Source organism: Platichthys flesus, chromosome 8 (assembly GCF_949316205.1).
Source record: "Platichthys flesus chromosome 8, fPlaFle2.1, whole genome shotgun sequence".
Taxonomy (NCBI): domain Eukaryota; kingdom Metazoa; phylum Chordata; class Actinopteri; order Pleuronectiformes; family Pleuronectidae; genus Platichthys; species Platichthys flesus.
In genome coordinates, this window is record NC_084952.1 from 25,409,472 (window position 1) to 25,424,852 (window position 15,381).

Sequence of the window (15,381 nt, forward strand, 5' to 3'; positions counted from 1 at the left end):
GAGGTCCTCAGGTTTTGAGATCTTCAGCACCTCATTCACATATGGGGCCGGGTCCTGAAAAACCTTGTGAAAGATGAGGTCCAACAGGTTATCCACGTAATCTGTAATACAAATTGAGGGGAAAAGTTGGACATTTTGCACTTTTTGTATTTATCATTTTCTTTTTATAATTATTTTATTCTATTTATCGTGAAGACGATAAATAAATGGTCTTTAAATCGTGAAGACCATTTAAAGACAGCAGTTAATCGATATGTTATTTATGTTTCACATACTGTTTGTACATTGTTTGGCTTTTAAATAGAGCCTGTGAGAATCATGGAAGCTTGCATCTGCTTTCACCAGCTTTGCTGTGCACTCGCCCTTCTTATATATTACATCTGTCCCCCACCGACACACAGGACACACCTCAAACAGCTCCAGGAGGCAGTTTTCATAGACAATATATGTGGGTGTCTTATGAACAGGGTTGGAAGATTTCATTCTATTAGAACGACAAAGATTTCACCAAAAGGCTGCAACAGCTAAAAAAGTGTAGGATGGTAATCCATCTGATTATTGAAATGTTTAGATTAAATATTGAGTCACTCACGTCACATCTGCTGACTCAGTCAAGACTGTGATTGAGTCATCAGGATCATAGGTAGTATCCTGTGGCTTTCCGAAGTCCATACTTGAACAACTTGGGTTGTCCTCTCCCTCCTCCAAGCGAGGTCTCTTACAGCTGAGGTCCCAACACCAAAATCAGTGCAGCACAGTTTTCTGTGTGCCTATGATAAAACAGACACAGTATCCATGGAGTCACAACAAATGAGATGCTGTTACAACTTTAACACGGAGACACAATCAATGACATGAAGAAGTAACTGAGGGTAAACCAACCTGTACTTTTGTAGTGAGGTCGCAGTGTTTTCATAGAAAGCTGCGTTCCATGTGTGCGCATCTGTGGTGGGTCCGTCTGGCATGCTACGTGATGTAGCCTAGCACCGTGAACAGATGTGCTTGCCTGAACACCAAAAGCAGCAATGTTATTCATGTTTGTACTACTGTCATGCATACAAGGATACAAGGACACATTTCCCCAACTAGGGCTGGTAATGAATAATCGTTCTAGTCCCGCACATTATGACAACAACATCCTCCGGTATCTTGAACGAGCGGCCGTAGCAGCAGCTGTAGCTGGAAGTTAGGTTTGTGAGTGTTGTGCTTTCCCTCCGTCCGCTCGTGTGTCCTCCCTGGTGTACTGTGCCGCCAATTTTTTCCTACGGCAGCACTGGGCTGGAAGTTAGCTACAGCGCCAGTAGCAACCTTAGCAGCTACTGACGGCCGGCGCAGCTACTGACGGCCGGCGGCCGCGGCAGCTACTGGCGGCCGGCGGCCGTGGCAGCTACGGACGGCCGGCCACCGTAGCAGCTACTGACGGCCGGCGCAGCTACGGACGGCCGGCACCCCGTAGCAGCTGCTTACGGCCGGCTGCCATAGCTAACTTCCAGCTACAGCAGCTACTAAGCGCGTGGAGAGCACAACACTCATGAACCTGCCGTGCGAACACCGTTCACCGTGGACTCCGACGTCGTCTTCTCGCTGAGACTCGCCAGCCGTCCTTGATTAATTGTTCAATAACGTTATTAACAGTCGAACATGAAAACTCCTGTAAAGTCTCTCCCTATCCCCCACCATTACATACTAGCCCCCCACCCCCTCACATACGGCACAACATGCTAACGGCACTAGCCTCCACACAAAATGTCTAAAAGAAGCAAATACCAGAATTATTTAAAAAAAAATACTTACATTTCCCTCGTCTTCAGTATTGCGATGGAAAGATGGCACCGACCCCTCTTTCAATAACAACCTTTAAGAGAATCCAGCGTTATATTGGCCCAGGTTGATTCAAAGTGGTGGCAGGAACGTTGCCATCATATATGAACTCAATCCATCTCAATCTTGTGTTTTCTGAAGCTGGAGTCACATGAAGACATTTGTGCTGATTTGTGCAGCCGACCACTGAGCATCTCGGTTGTCGAAATTGATTCATGCTGCTGTTAGCTTATCCAAGTGTTTCCAAGGCCAAGGCTTGAAAGAATGAAATGGCGGACACGGTGGACGAGCTTCTATAAAGTGGGAGGGTCCATCTAGGGGTGGGTCGAGTGGTAGTGGGGGAGTGCATAGAGCTATGGGGGAATGTACTACTCATCTCACTCATCGTCATCCCCTTATCCGGGGTCGGGTCGCGGGGGGAGCAGCTCGAGCTACTTCCCTTTCCCGGACCACATTGACCAGCTCTGACGGGGGGATCCCGAGGCGTTCCCATGCCAGTGTTGAGATATAATCTCTCCACCTAGTCCTGGGTCTTCCCCGAGGTCTCCCCACTGGACGTGCCTGGAAAACCTCCCAAGGGAGGCGCCCAGTGGGCATCCTTACCAGATGCCCGAACCACCTCAGCTGACTCCTTTCTAAGTAAAGGAGCAGCGGCTCTAATCCGAGTTCCTCACGGATGACTGAGCTTCTCACCCTATCCCTAAGGGAGACGCCAGCCACCCTTCTGAGAAAACTCATCTCGGCCGCTTGTACCCGCGATCTCGTCCTTTCGGTCATCACCCAGCCCTCATGACCATAGGTGAGGATAGGAACGAAGATCGACCGGTAGATCGAGAGCTTTGCCTTGCGGCTCAGCTCTCTTTTCGTTACAACGGTGCGGTAAAGCGAACGCAATACCGCCCCCGCTGCTCCGATTCTCCGGCCAATCTCACGCTCCATAGTACCCTCACTCGCGAACAAGACCCCGAGGTACTTGAACTCCTTCACTTGGGCTAAGGACTCATTTCCTACCCGGAGTAAGCAATCCATCGGTTTCCTGCTAAGAGTCATGGCCTCAGATTTAGCGGTGCTGATCCTCATCCCAGCCGCTTCACACTCGGCCGCCAGCCGATCCAGTGAGTGCTGAAGGTCACAAGCCGATGATCCAATGAGGACCACATCATCCGCAAAAAGCAGTGAAGAGATCCTCAGACCACCGAACTGCAACCCCTCCCCACCACGACTACGCCTCGATATCCTGTCCATGTATATCACAAACAGGATTGGTGACAAGGCGCAGCCCTGGCGGAGACCAGCACCCACTGAGAACGAAACTGACTGGCTGCCGAGGACCCGAACACAGCTCTCGCTTTGGGAGTACAGAGATTGGATGGCCCTGAGGAGAGACCCCCTTACCCCATACTCCCGCAGCACCTCCCACAGTTTCTTCCGGGGGACCCGGTCATATACCTTCTCCAGATCCACAAAACACAAGTGGACGGGATGGGCATACTCCCAGGCCCCCTCCAGGATCCTTGCGAGAGTGAAGAGCTGGTCCGTAGTTCCACGTCCGGGGCGAAAACTGCATTGTTCCTCTTCAATCTGAGGTTCGACGATCGGCCGAACCCTCCTTTCCAGCACCTTGGAGTAGACTTTTCCAGGAAGGCTGAGAAGTGTGATACCCCGGTAATTGGTACACACTCTCTGGTCCCCCTTTTTGAACAGGGGAACCACCACCCCGGTTTGCCACTCCTTTGGCACTGTACCCGACTCCCATGCGATGTTGAATAGGCGTGTCAACCATGACAGCCCCTCAACACCCAGAGCCTTTAGCATTTCTGGCTGGATCTCATCAATCCCTGGGGCTTTGCCACTGCGGAGATGTTTGACTACCTCAGTGACCTCCACCAGGGAAATTGACGACGAAACACCATCAACCTCAAGCTCTGCCTCCAACATAGAGGGCGTGTTATTCGGATTCAGGAGTTCCTCAAAGTGTTCCTTCCAACGTCCGACGACCTCCTCAGTTGAGGTCAACAGAGTCCCATCCTTACTGTACACAGCTTGGATGGTTCCCCGTTTCCCCCTCCTGAGGTGCCGGATAGTCTTCCAGAAACACTTTGGTGCCGACCGAAAGTCCTTCTCCATGGCCTCTCCGAACTTCTCCCACACCCGCTGCTTAGCCTCCGACACGGCAGCAGCTGCAGCCCTTCGGGCCTGTCGGTTACCCTGCAACCGAGTCCGGAGTCCTCCAAGATACCATATCCCGAAAGGCCTCCTTCTTCAATCTGACGGCTTCCCTGACCACCGGTGTCCACCACGGTGTCCGAGGGTTACCGCCCCTTGAGGAGCCTAAGACCCTGAGGCCACAGCTAGCCACCGCAGCTTCAGCAATGGAGGCTTTGAACACCGCCCACTCCGGCTTAATGCCCCCAACCTCCACAGGAATGCCAGAAAAACTCTGCCGGAGGTGTGAGTTGAAGATACCTAGGACGGGGGCCTCCTCCAGACGTTTCCAGTTCACCCGCACTACTCGTTTGGGCTTACCAGGTCTATCCGGAAATTTCCCCCATTCCCTGATCCAACTCACAACCAGATGGTGGTCGGTTGACAGTTCCGCCCCTCTCTTTACCCGAGTGTCCAAAACATGTGGCCTCAGATCAGATGACACAATCACAAAATCGATCATTGATCTTCGGCCTAGGGTACTCTGGTACCAGGTACACTAATGAGCACCCTTATGTTCGAACATGGTGTTTGTTATGGATAATCCATGACTAGAACAGAAGTCCAATAACAAACGACCGCTCGGGTTTAGATCAGGGAGGCCGTTCCTCCCCACCACGCCTCTCCAGGTGTCTCCATCGTTGCCCACGTGGGCGTTGAAGTCACCCAGCAGAACTACGGAGTCCCCTACTGGAGCCCCATACAGGACTCCATTCAGGGTCTCCAAGAAGGCCGAGTACTCTGAGCTGCTGTTTGGTGCATACGCACAAACAACAGTCAGAGTTTTCCCCCCTACAACCCTTAGGCGCAGGGAGGCGACCCTCTCGTCTACCGGGGTAAACTCCAACACCGCGGCGCTCAGCCGGGGATTTATGAGTATCCCCACACCCGCCCGGCGCCTCACGCCCTCGGCAACTCCGGAGAAGAATAGAGTCCAACCCTTATCCAGGAGTACGGTACCAGAGCTGAGACTGTGCGTGGAGGTAAGCCCCACCAGATCTAACTGATAGCGCTCCACCTCCCTCACAAGCTCCGGTTCCTTTCCCCACAGCGAGGTGACGTTCCACGTCCCCAGAGCCAGCTTCTGCCGCCCAGGTCTGGTCCGTCGAGACCCCTGACCTTCACTGCCACCCATGTGGCTGCGCACCCGACCCCAACGGGTCTTCCCACAGGTGGTGGGCCCATGGGATGAAGAGAGGGGGGGTGCCTTTTTTCGTTATTCATTGAGGTTTTTTTGAACCATTCTTAGTCTGGCCCCTCACCTGAGACCACTCTGCCATGAGAGACCCTACCAGGAGCACAAGGCTCCAGACAACACAGCCCTCAGGTTCATAGGGACACGCAAACCTCTCCACCACGATAAGGTGACGGTTCCAGGAGAGGGAATGTACTAAATGGGCATTTTTCGACTATGACGTCTATTTCGGGGGAAATTCCATTGGACGCACTTTAGCACATAGTTTCTGAAATAGAGGAACCACAACAAATCGCGGGAGTGATTTTTTTCCAGAGTTTTTGGGACGGTAGACATGCCAGATACCCAAACTAATCACACACACACACACACGCAAACACATGCAGAGACACACAAGGGATAACAATACAACTCACGCTGTCACTGCTGGTAAAGAGGGTTTTGGAAAGGAGCTGGGTGCAGGAAGGAGCAGCGAGCTGCCAAGGCCACCCCGGCTCCATTTAATCATGCGGCTGTTCCACTGTGCACTGCCCATCACAAAAACTTTAAATCAAAATGACTGACTCACTTACGTGATGTTAGCTGACAGAGGCTTACCACAATGTGCATGGATGGTTTGCATGCATGTATTTTTTGTGTGTTATCACTGCCAAGTGCTCCGTCTGTAGATCAGGGCTGAATATGGAACAGAGTGGGTGGGTGGGTCAGTTACAATGTGAGATGGCGTGCAAAGTCTTTGTCATCAAATCTGTATGAAACACTGAATATGGATTTGTATCATGTATTTCAGCAGCGGAGATATTCTTACAGAGACGTTTACTGAGTAGATAGATAGATAGATTACTTTATTCATCCCCGAAGGGAAATTAAGTCATCATAGCAGCCGGTACATTTGAATACAATAAAATACAATACAATACAATACAATACAATACAATACAATACAATACAATACAATACAATAAAATAAAATAAAATAAAATAAAATAAAATAAAATAAAATAAAATAAAATAAAATAAAATAAAATATGAAATATAAAATATTGCCGTAGAAAGAATAAAAACAGAAACACAAGATAAATGGGTAGATAAGGTGCAGTGGCAGATGATGGTAATAGTACTGATGATATGATGGTAATGTTTTTGTTAGACAGTATATAAAAGTGCTGAGTACAGTTCACGCAGACTGCAAATACTGCTCAGTTCCTACAGAGACATGATGGCTTTGTGGGTGTGTTTGCATGACTGTTAATAGATTTATCTGAGTTTTGTGTCTTTGTCTAATCATCCTGTGTTTTGTTGGATGTTGGTGAACTTAAATTACTTTTGAATTGGTCTTTAATTTCCTTGGCTAAATTGTGATAAAACCAAAACACTTATTTTGTTATTGCTGTTATCATCTTCATGCACAAATCCAGCCTCTGTTTGAGTTGCCTCAAAGGAAGAGTGTGAAAATCAGCTCCCATCCTCTCAACAATATCAGCACCAATCAATTCACTTCGCTATTTGGTGTTTGTGTCCACCATATATGTGTTGGATTCCCCTTTCTTAAGCTATTACACAGGCTTGGGACAGACAACTGTCAAAAAACCCTTTGATAGTAAGACACCTGTCAAAAGCAAGAAGAGAGAACATATTATTTGCTCTTCAGTGTCTTGAGTGGGTCCTGCTTGCTTGAAAGATATGGAACTCAGCCCCAAATGCATTGTGCACATAACTCCGTAGTGTGCTCATATATTATTCTAAATGCAACCTCTATGACAAAAATCTAAATTAGCAGAATGCAGCGTACTGTTCTGTTCACTGGATGCACATGAAAGGAGGAGGCTGACATTATTTTACATTTTTATTAGTGGCAAAAACCTGCTGCTGAATAACACGTAAGACCTTGGTTATGAATCATTACCTCCGGGTATATATGTAGCCCACAGTTGTCCTCATCCACATGCCTTTTCCCTGTGGTTTGAGGGAATGACCAGAGACAGAATCACTATGTAACAGTGATGTTATGATGTTTTGCAGGCTCTCAGAAGGCATAATTTTGATAACCTGGTTTTATTAAAAAAGGCTCTCATTGTAAGGAGCTTGGGTATGCGCACATGCAAATACACAATCAGCTGGCAGTTTATTTGGTCCACCTGGTTTAATCTAATCCTGCAGTACTGCTGTAAATCCTTCGTCATGATGCTTATAATGTTCCGTATTTTTTGTTCAGACTGCAGATAGAAGCATCGATTCAACTTTATGGTCATTTTGGGAGCTGCAGTTTGAGGTGCGGTTGCATTGTATTGTTTCTTATTGTTTTCTACCTAATTTATACTATGAAGAGAGGCTACATAACACAAAAACTTTCCCCTGTAATGCCGTCCAGTTTGTCTCGATATAAAAAAAAATGTATCTATGCCTTTTGTAATGGACTTTCTAATTGCTGGTTTTGGTAAGGGCTATACAAATAAACCTTATTGTCATTATTATTTAGTTCCCGTGCTGCCTTGTGTGCGGCTCAAGTCTGTGTTTTGCCTCACTGCACAGAAGCCAGCAGCAGACAACCAGGCTGGTGTAGGCTTCAGGCACCAGCACAGCATACATTCTATGCTGTGCTGAGATTAATCTTTGCATCTTTGTAATATAAAAGAATTTATAAATTCCGACTTGTCGTGCTGGATAGAGATAGAGCTAGAAATGGAAAATATGGAAAAAGAAAAAAGTGTGAAATATGGTGAGAGTTTGGGTAGCTGAAAGGGAGATAAGAATCATCTTGGAACACAGGTACAGACTAATAATTTCCCTGATGAGATTAGGAATTTTAAATAATATTAGTCACACAGGAACCCTGAGACACCGCGTTCATTTTCCATATCCACTTCTATCTCTGAGCCTTTGTTTCCCAGCCTCATTAGCAGCACAGTTTTATATCTTATTATCAGCTGCTTATTGGTGAGAATCAAAGCCAAATCTGTACCGCTGCGTTCTCTTTCATGTTTGTCCCTTTTGTCCCACTTCGCCCCCCATCCCTTTCATCTTCCATGTCCCCAAAGTATGGTAAGATTTTTTTTTTAATGACAGCTGAGAGGATTCCAGAGATTTAATAGGAAATTGCGACTGTCGCTCAAAGAATGTGGGATTATTCAACAGAAAAAAAGGGGGGATGGTGGGGGTAGAAGAAGAAGAAGCGTGAGATTGAGGGACGGCGGGAGGAAGAAAAAAATATCCTGGTTTTGTTCAAACAAAGACATTAACTGTTTTTTGCTTTTAATAGCCAGTGGCTTGACTCCAGGAGGCAGCCATTCACACAACCATTTGTGAGCACACTTTTTGCACACACACGGCACACACTGGACGGCTGCAGTCAGTAGATTACAGTGTTTCTGATGAGGTAAAGCTGTTCGCCTGCTTGTGCACTGGGTTTCTTTGGTAGATGTCTGCACATTACATGTATAATTGTACATTATTTTAAGGCTCACAGTGGACAGCTACATTTCCTTAAAATGTTGCTGTCGGTGGATGTGATCTGGATCGAGCCTGGCCGCCGATATGTCCTGTTCATTAGGCTGAAACACAAGCAGTCTCCCATGGAGAGTTATGTTTACCGTCAGCACCAACAAGCTCACACACTGTGAGTATTACCATGGAGACCTATGCTATGGGCCGATGAGCTTAACAGCACAAGGTGGATATTGCCCCCTGATAATGCTAATGGAATGGAAACATGGATGGAATATTCCCTAAAATGTGGCATGGTGCAGTTTCGTGAATAGGACGTGAAGAGAGGAATGTTGGTGTCCGAGGGGATAATAAGGTGAGAGTCAGAAACTGTGCTCAACGTCGTGGCTGCTGGCCGGCTGCAGGGTCATTCAGCCTGAATACTGAGCTGTGTGTTTGCATGAGGCTATCGGAGCCTGGCACACACGAAGAGTGCTACTCCCACCTACTGGACAATCACAGAACAGAAACACACCCTCACATTTCTCTCTCTCTCTCCAGCCGTGTCTGTGCGTGTGTATGGGTGCTAAAGCTGATGAATATTATACAATTTAGTTTCTGGAATTAGTATTAAATTGTGTTCATTACCGAATGAGAAATTTAAGCCTGTTTATTCACATCTATTCGATCACAGAGCAAAATGATTTTAGTCTAAAATGTCTGTTCTTATTGACACCATGAGCCAAATACTACAACCGTCACAGATTGTACTTGTTGAACTAATTCCACATATAGTTTAACACATGAGCACACAAAAATGTAAACATGAGACCAACCTGCACATGTGCAGCCTGATATACAGTCTGAGTAAATGGCTGTACACGAACTACGAATTATGTGACATGTGTTTATTTAGTTTGGATTTGAAAGGCATGTAATGTATGGCAGCATTAGCAATGCTTTAAAGTTAGGGTTGATTATATTTTAGTGTATATACAGACAATGGCAAATAATGACATATGACTGAAATAAGTAAACATGGCAATGAATATATAAATATGGGTTAGACATTAAATGAGTTAACATAGTTAAATAAATAAATAGATTTCAGGTTTTGTGTTCTTTATGCAGATGTTTAGAGCGACTGCAATGCAGTTAGTGTTTTTTAAAAAAAATTTTCCCACTGTACATCTATGTATATCTGTGGCCTGGTTTACATTTACACATGTAGTCACACCCTACATTAAGTCATTAGTTAACATTCTTCCGGATCCAGCTCACAATCTGCCTAAAGGCTGCAAGCTGGTTATCAGGACAGCCACCAAGCACTTTGACATTTTAGACTTTCAAGATGCTGAAATGAGACACATCCTTCTTGTCCATCACCATCTCCAAATATGTTTTATATTAGGGATGTCCGATATTGACTTTTTTCCGATATCCGATAGCCGATATTCTCCAAATTCTTAATTTCCGATACCGATTTCAACCGATATGGTATACCGATATACATATGCAGGCGTTTTTCCCCCAGACTAATTTTAGGTCCCATCACATTATTTTCTGCCATACATTGTCTATAAAAAAATAAGGAAACTACTTCAACTTATGGAAAAGTTCCATATTTATTAACATTTTGTCAACAGATTGGATCATCATACTTTTCCTGAGATCATCCTGACAATGCCCATTACAACTAGGACAAATCTGATTTCTTCACAAATTGTAAAAAAACAAAACAACAACATTGTTGTCCTGTACAACTTCATACAGCATTTAAAGTAAACATGTGTAGTGTAGGACAGCCTACTGAAAACAAATTTCTATGAGGTACAACAAACAACACTTTTGGAATGAGGTAAAGTGCACACAAAGGAAATAAAAGTGCAAAGATATAGCCTAGAGACAGACTCAATCCTTAGCCCATTACTTTGACTAATACAGTATTTGTCAATTTAAAATATAAACTGGGCTCAATCAGCCCTGCTAAACATGAGCAAAAACACAACCTGTAATATTAATGTGGTGTGCAATAAAAACAAGAAAGGCACACAGTTCAGTTCAAACCTTCCAGAGTAGTAAACAAAGTTCTCCTTTTGTCCAGAAAATGATGCTGAAAGATTGATGGGCCATATGTAACTGTCCATAACTTGGCTAAAACAATCATTACAAATATAAACCGTTTCTTTCTGCCCTCTCTTTCATAATGAATAACAAAAAATGTGCAAATAAAAAAGGCACAAAACTAAAAACAGCTTCAGTTGAAAGAAGCAAACATAAATTAGAGTGCAACGACTTAAAGTGCTCTAATTCTCATCCTTGTACTACTGTTTAAGAGGGAGATTTTTCTGAATGAAAATAAGCATCTCAGCATTGTCGCAATGTATACGATTCCTCTTCTCGTCGATGACATGCGAGACAGCACTGAACAGCCGTTCGCTGTCTACACTGGTGCAGGGTGCAGTGAGGTACTTGCGTGCTACACGGGCAAGAGCAGGGAAGCGGGCCTGGTTGCTCTTCCAGTAGCTCAAAGGGCATTCTTTCTTGAGGATGAGGACTTCTCCCAGGTATGTATGCACCTAAAGAAAAAGTAAACACAAAAATAGAATTTTCTATTAACTATTCTTCAAAGCACTGACAGACAAATGTTTTGGTTTTCTTCATCTAATGTACACTTCAATATGAAGCAGAATGAAAATAGTTTATTATTTACTCACCTGTGAAGCTGTTTCGCCTGTAGTTGCTTTAGTGATGATATCATTCTCTGCCAGGATTTCTTGGTACATGTCCTGCAGGCTTTCATTTCGGGCCTTCTTAGGTGGTCTTGGGTTCCCGTCCTCCTGTCTTGGGTTCCTTTCCTCTTGTCTTGGGTCCCCGTCCTCCTGGCTTGGGTCATCTGCACTGGCACCAGCAGTCTCTTCCTGCTGATCGTTACCACCACCAGCCATTTCATCCACAACACTCAGCAGCATATTCAGTGCTTCCCCCTTCTTGTCTGAGTCAAAATACCGATCTTTGTGACGAGCATCAACCAAGGTTGCAATGGCATACAGTGGTTCACTTTGAACACCATTAAAGCGATTACAGACAGCTTCGAGTAGAGTACGTTTGGCCGTTTGCACACCCTTGTCTGACTCATCAACCCTGGCCAGCAGCCGTGTGAGGGACATCACAGCAGGGATGACATCTGCAGTAGTGGCCTCCGCAGAGCTGATGTCTTTGGTAAGTTGTTCAAATGGTTCCAGGAGGTTGGTCATCTTCTCCAGAATCCCCCACTGAGTTGCATTCAATGTTGCTGGGAGTTCATAATCTGCAGCATATGCACTCAATGCTCTCTTCTGCTCCACCAGTCTCTGCATCATATAATAGGTGGAATTCCACCTAGTGGATACATCCTGTTGCAGCTTTTTCACAGGCATGTTGAGTTCTTTTTGTATGTCTTCAAAACGACTGCAAGCCAGTGGTGAGTGTTTGAAGTGGCCTATCACACGTCTACCCACAGCCAGAGCATCTGCTATGTTGCGTTGAGACAGGGCACCTCCGTTCACTGCCAGCTGCAAGGTGTGTGCCATGCAGGGCAGACTTAGCACACCAAACTCCGACGTAGCTTTAGCCATGTTGCGTGCGTTGTCCCGAACTATTACATGCACCCTCTCCTTGGAGATTTTCCATGTTTCAAACATCTTTTCAAAGGCACATGTGATCGCTTGTGCCGTGTGAGACCCACGGCACTCTTGAGAATGAAGCACAGTCTTGACGAGCTTAAAGTCCGGGTCCAGCCATTGAGCCGTCAAGCTCAGCATGCTAACCTGGCTAACGCTTGAAGACCAGATATCTGTCGTAAAGCTAATGGCTACAGCATCAGAAATTAGCTTCTCGACGTGTTCATAAACAACACTGTACAACTCGGGGAGGCAAAGATCAGAGAAATACTTGCGACTGGGCATGGCAAAGCGCGGCTCGAGGAACTCCACAAGTTTGCTGAATCCAGCGTCTTGCGCGATTGAAAACGGCTGATTATCCAGTGCAATGCACTCCATGATTTTTTGGCTGATAGCTTTCGCTCTCGGGTGTTCCTTGTTGTATTTCATTTTTTTTTCTGCTGACTGTTTGAGCGACAGTTGCGTTGTTTTCTGCAGGGAGTCCTTTCCTCGTTGTTGTTTTGCCTTACTTTGCTGCAAAAACGCTTCGTGTGCCTCGGGGTGGTTCTTCTTAATTTGACAGATTAAATTCGAAGTGTTGAATGACGAAGCCTTGCTCCCCCCTCGCATGACATGCGCCTCACAATCTTTACAAACCGCAAATCTGCTATCCGCAGGTGAATTGTTAAAAAAATTCCAGACCGCAGACATTTTGTGAAGCAACTAGCGGGCAACCTGTTAACCACACTAACCACACTCTTCGTTGTTGTTTTGGTTCCAGGTGCGGTTTGTTGATGTCATCAATTGCGCGCCGGTAAATGTCAGGACCCAACAAGCAGCAGCGGCAGCACAACCCAGGCATTATAATCGGTTTTCATTATCGGTGGAAAATCCGATAACGATATGAACAGATATTAAAAAAATAGGCTAATATCGGCCGATATTATCGGCCGACCGATATATTTGTTTTTACTGTACTACATTGTGCTTAAAGACAAGATTTTTCTTATGTGAGTATTTGTAGTGGATCATTTTCATTTATTGCGTCTTCAGTTATTAGTTACACTGAGGAGAAATTGCAAAACAATACTCACAGCACTTCCACTATTTAAGGCTCGCATTCGGATTCATTTGTTTTAGGTACCTGATTGTGTCAAGTGAATATGGCCTCTGACATTTGTATTGTATGTATAGTTGTGGTTGTGGGTAGGTTCAGTGGTTAGCACTGCTGCCTCACAGCAGGAAGGTTTCTGGGTTCGAAGATGCCATGTGGAGCTTCCATGTTCTCCCTGCATACCTATGCCTCAGTGGTTTTTTCTCCCCGTACACAGGCTACCTCCCACAATCCAAAAAAATTCAGTTTAGGTTATTGGTGACTCTTGATTTCCTGTAGGTGTGAATGCGATCAACAATGGTTGTTTGACGCTATATTCCTATGCTTTGATGGACTTTCAACGGCCTCCCACCCCTGTGCCTCTCAAAGGAAAAGCTTTATAAATGGATGGTTGGATAAATTGTAATTAGTTTAAATACATATTGACTTAATGATTTCAATATTTTAACAAATTGTCTATATTGTTTTATTTGGACATCCCTTAATTCTGATGTGGGGGTCTTTGAGGATCCTAGTGAGGCCAGGGTCAATATAGAAGCATTAAGTAGTAATGCTTGTGTCTGTTAGGCCAGAGTGAAGCTTTACATGATAAGCATTTAGCCGAGTCTGCAATATAATCACTTCTCTGTATTGATTTAATGTTTTAATTTGAGAGGCTGCCACGGACGAACAGGAAAAGATCGCTCAGTGGTCATACACGTGAGAACCATCAACAAACACAAGGTCTTTACTGTACCACACACATCACGTTATATTAATCAGTTGCAGTTAGGGCTGAACGATTAATTGCATTTTCGATAAAATCGCGATTTGATAAAACGCAATTTTCTAATCACAGCGTGCGCGATTAAAACGTGCGAAAGAGACTAGGGCTCTGGGCTGCTGTCCGCACCCACAGCAAGAGTGCTGCGGGACCACAAAACTCCTCTGATCCAGAAGATAGCGAAGCAAGCCTGCATCACCTACAGGGTTCTAAAGTCTTCGGCCGACGTGGCGGACTCACAGAGCGAGCTCATGCCGCTGCTGATCGCGGTCTGGGCGGCGGACCTGAAAATCACTCCGCGGAAAAGCAAGCCGTGCTCCGGGGCGGCGGGGCTCCAGAGCCCCCCGGTCACATACATGCACATCTGCGAGACGGAGGTGTGTAGCATGGGGGTGTTCCTGCTGAGGCCCGGCGCCTCCGTACCACTGCACGACCACCCGGACATGAACGGGAATCTACGGAGCTGCTGATCCGCAAGCTGCCCTTCCAGCACATCCAGCTCGCATGCGCGGACACAGAGCCTAAACTGCTTCTGCTCCACTGACTATAACAACGCCGCTTTCCAACACTTATAAAAATTAATTCAATGTGGAAGTAATCCAAGTATTCAGAATACGTTACTCAAATTGGTTGGGCATGTATTCTGTAACGGAATACGTTTTCAAAGTATCCTTCCCAACACTGGAAATGTTACTGACTTGGGAGCAGTAAGACACCTACAATAAAAAATTGTTTACAATCCTTGTGTTTATACTTACAATGACTTTGATTAAATTACTTAAATGCACACTGATTTGTTTTTCTTGTTGCAGTAATGAGCAGTTAAATAAAAATGTGGGAAAGAATATTGTACAGTAAATGTATCTAATATTGTGTTGGTCATATTTAAATCATTCATTATGTTTTTTTCGGGAGAAAAAAATCGCATATTAAATCGCAATTTTGGGGAAAAAAATCGCAATTAGATTATTTCCCCAAATCGTTCAGCCCTAGTTGCAGTGGTACTTTTACCCTTGAGCTTAGATTTCTTAGCTCTCAACATCTTTTTTACTTCACTAAGCATTCTACATTGTGTCCATCCAAACTTAAGGTTGGATTGATTTTTTTTTTTTACATTGTTTTATAATATCATAGATGCATACCTTTTTAATTGATTTCAGAAACAGACTGTGGTGTTCTTTTTCATCTCAAAACGAGGAAAACATTTAAATGTTTTTTA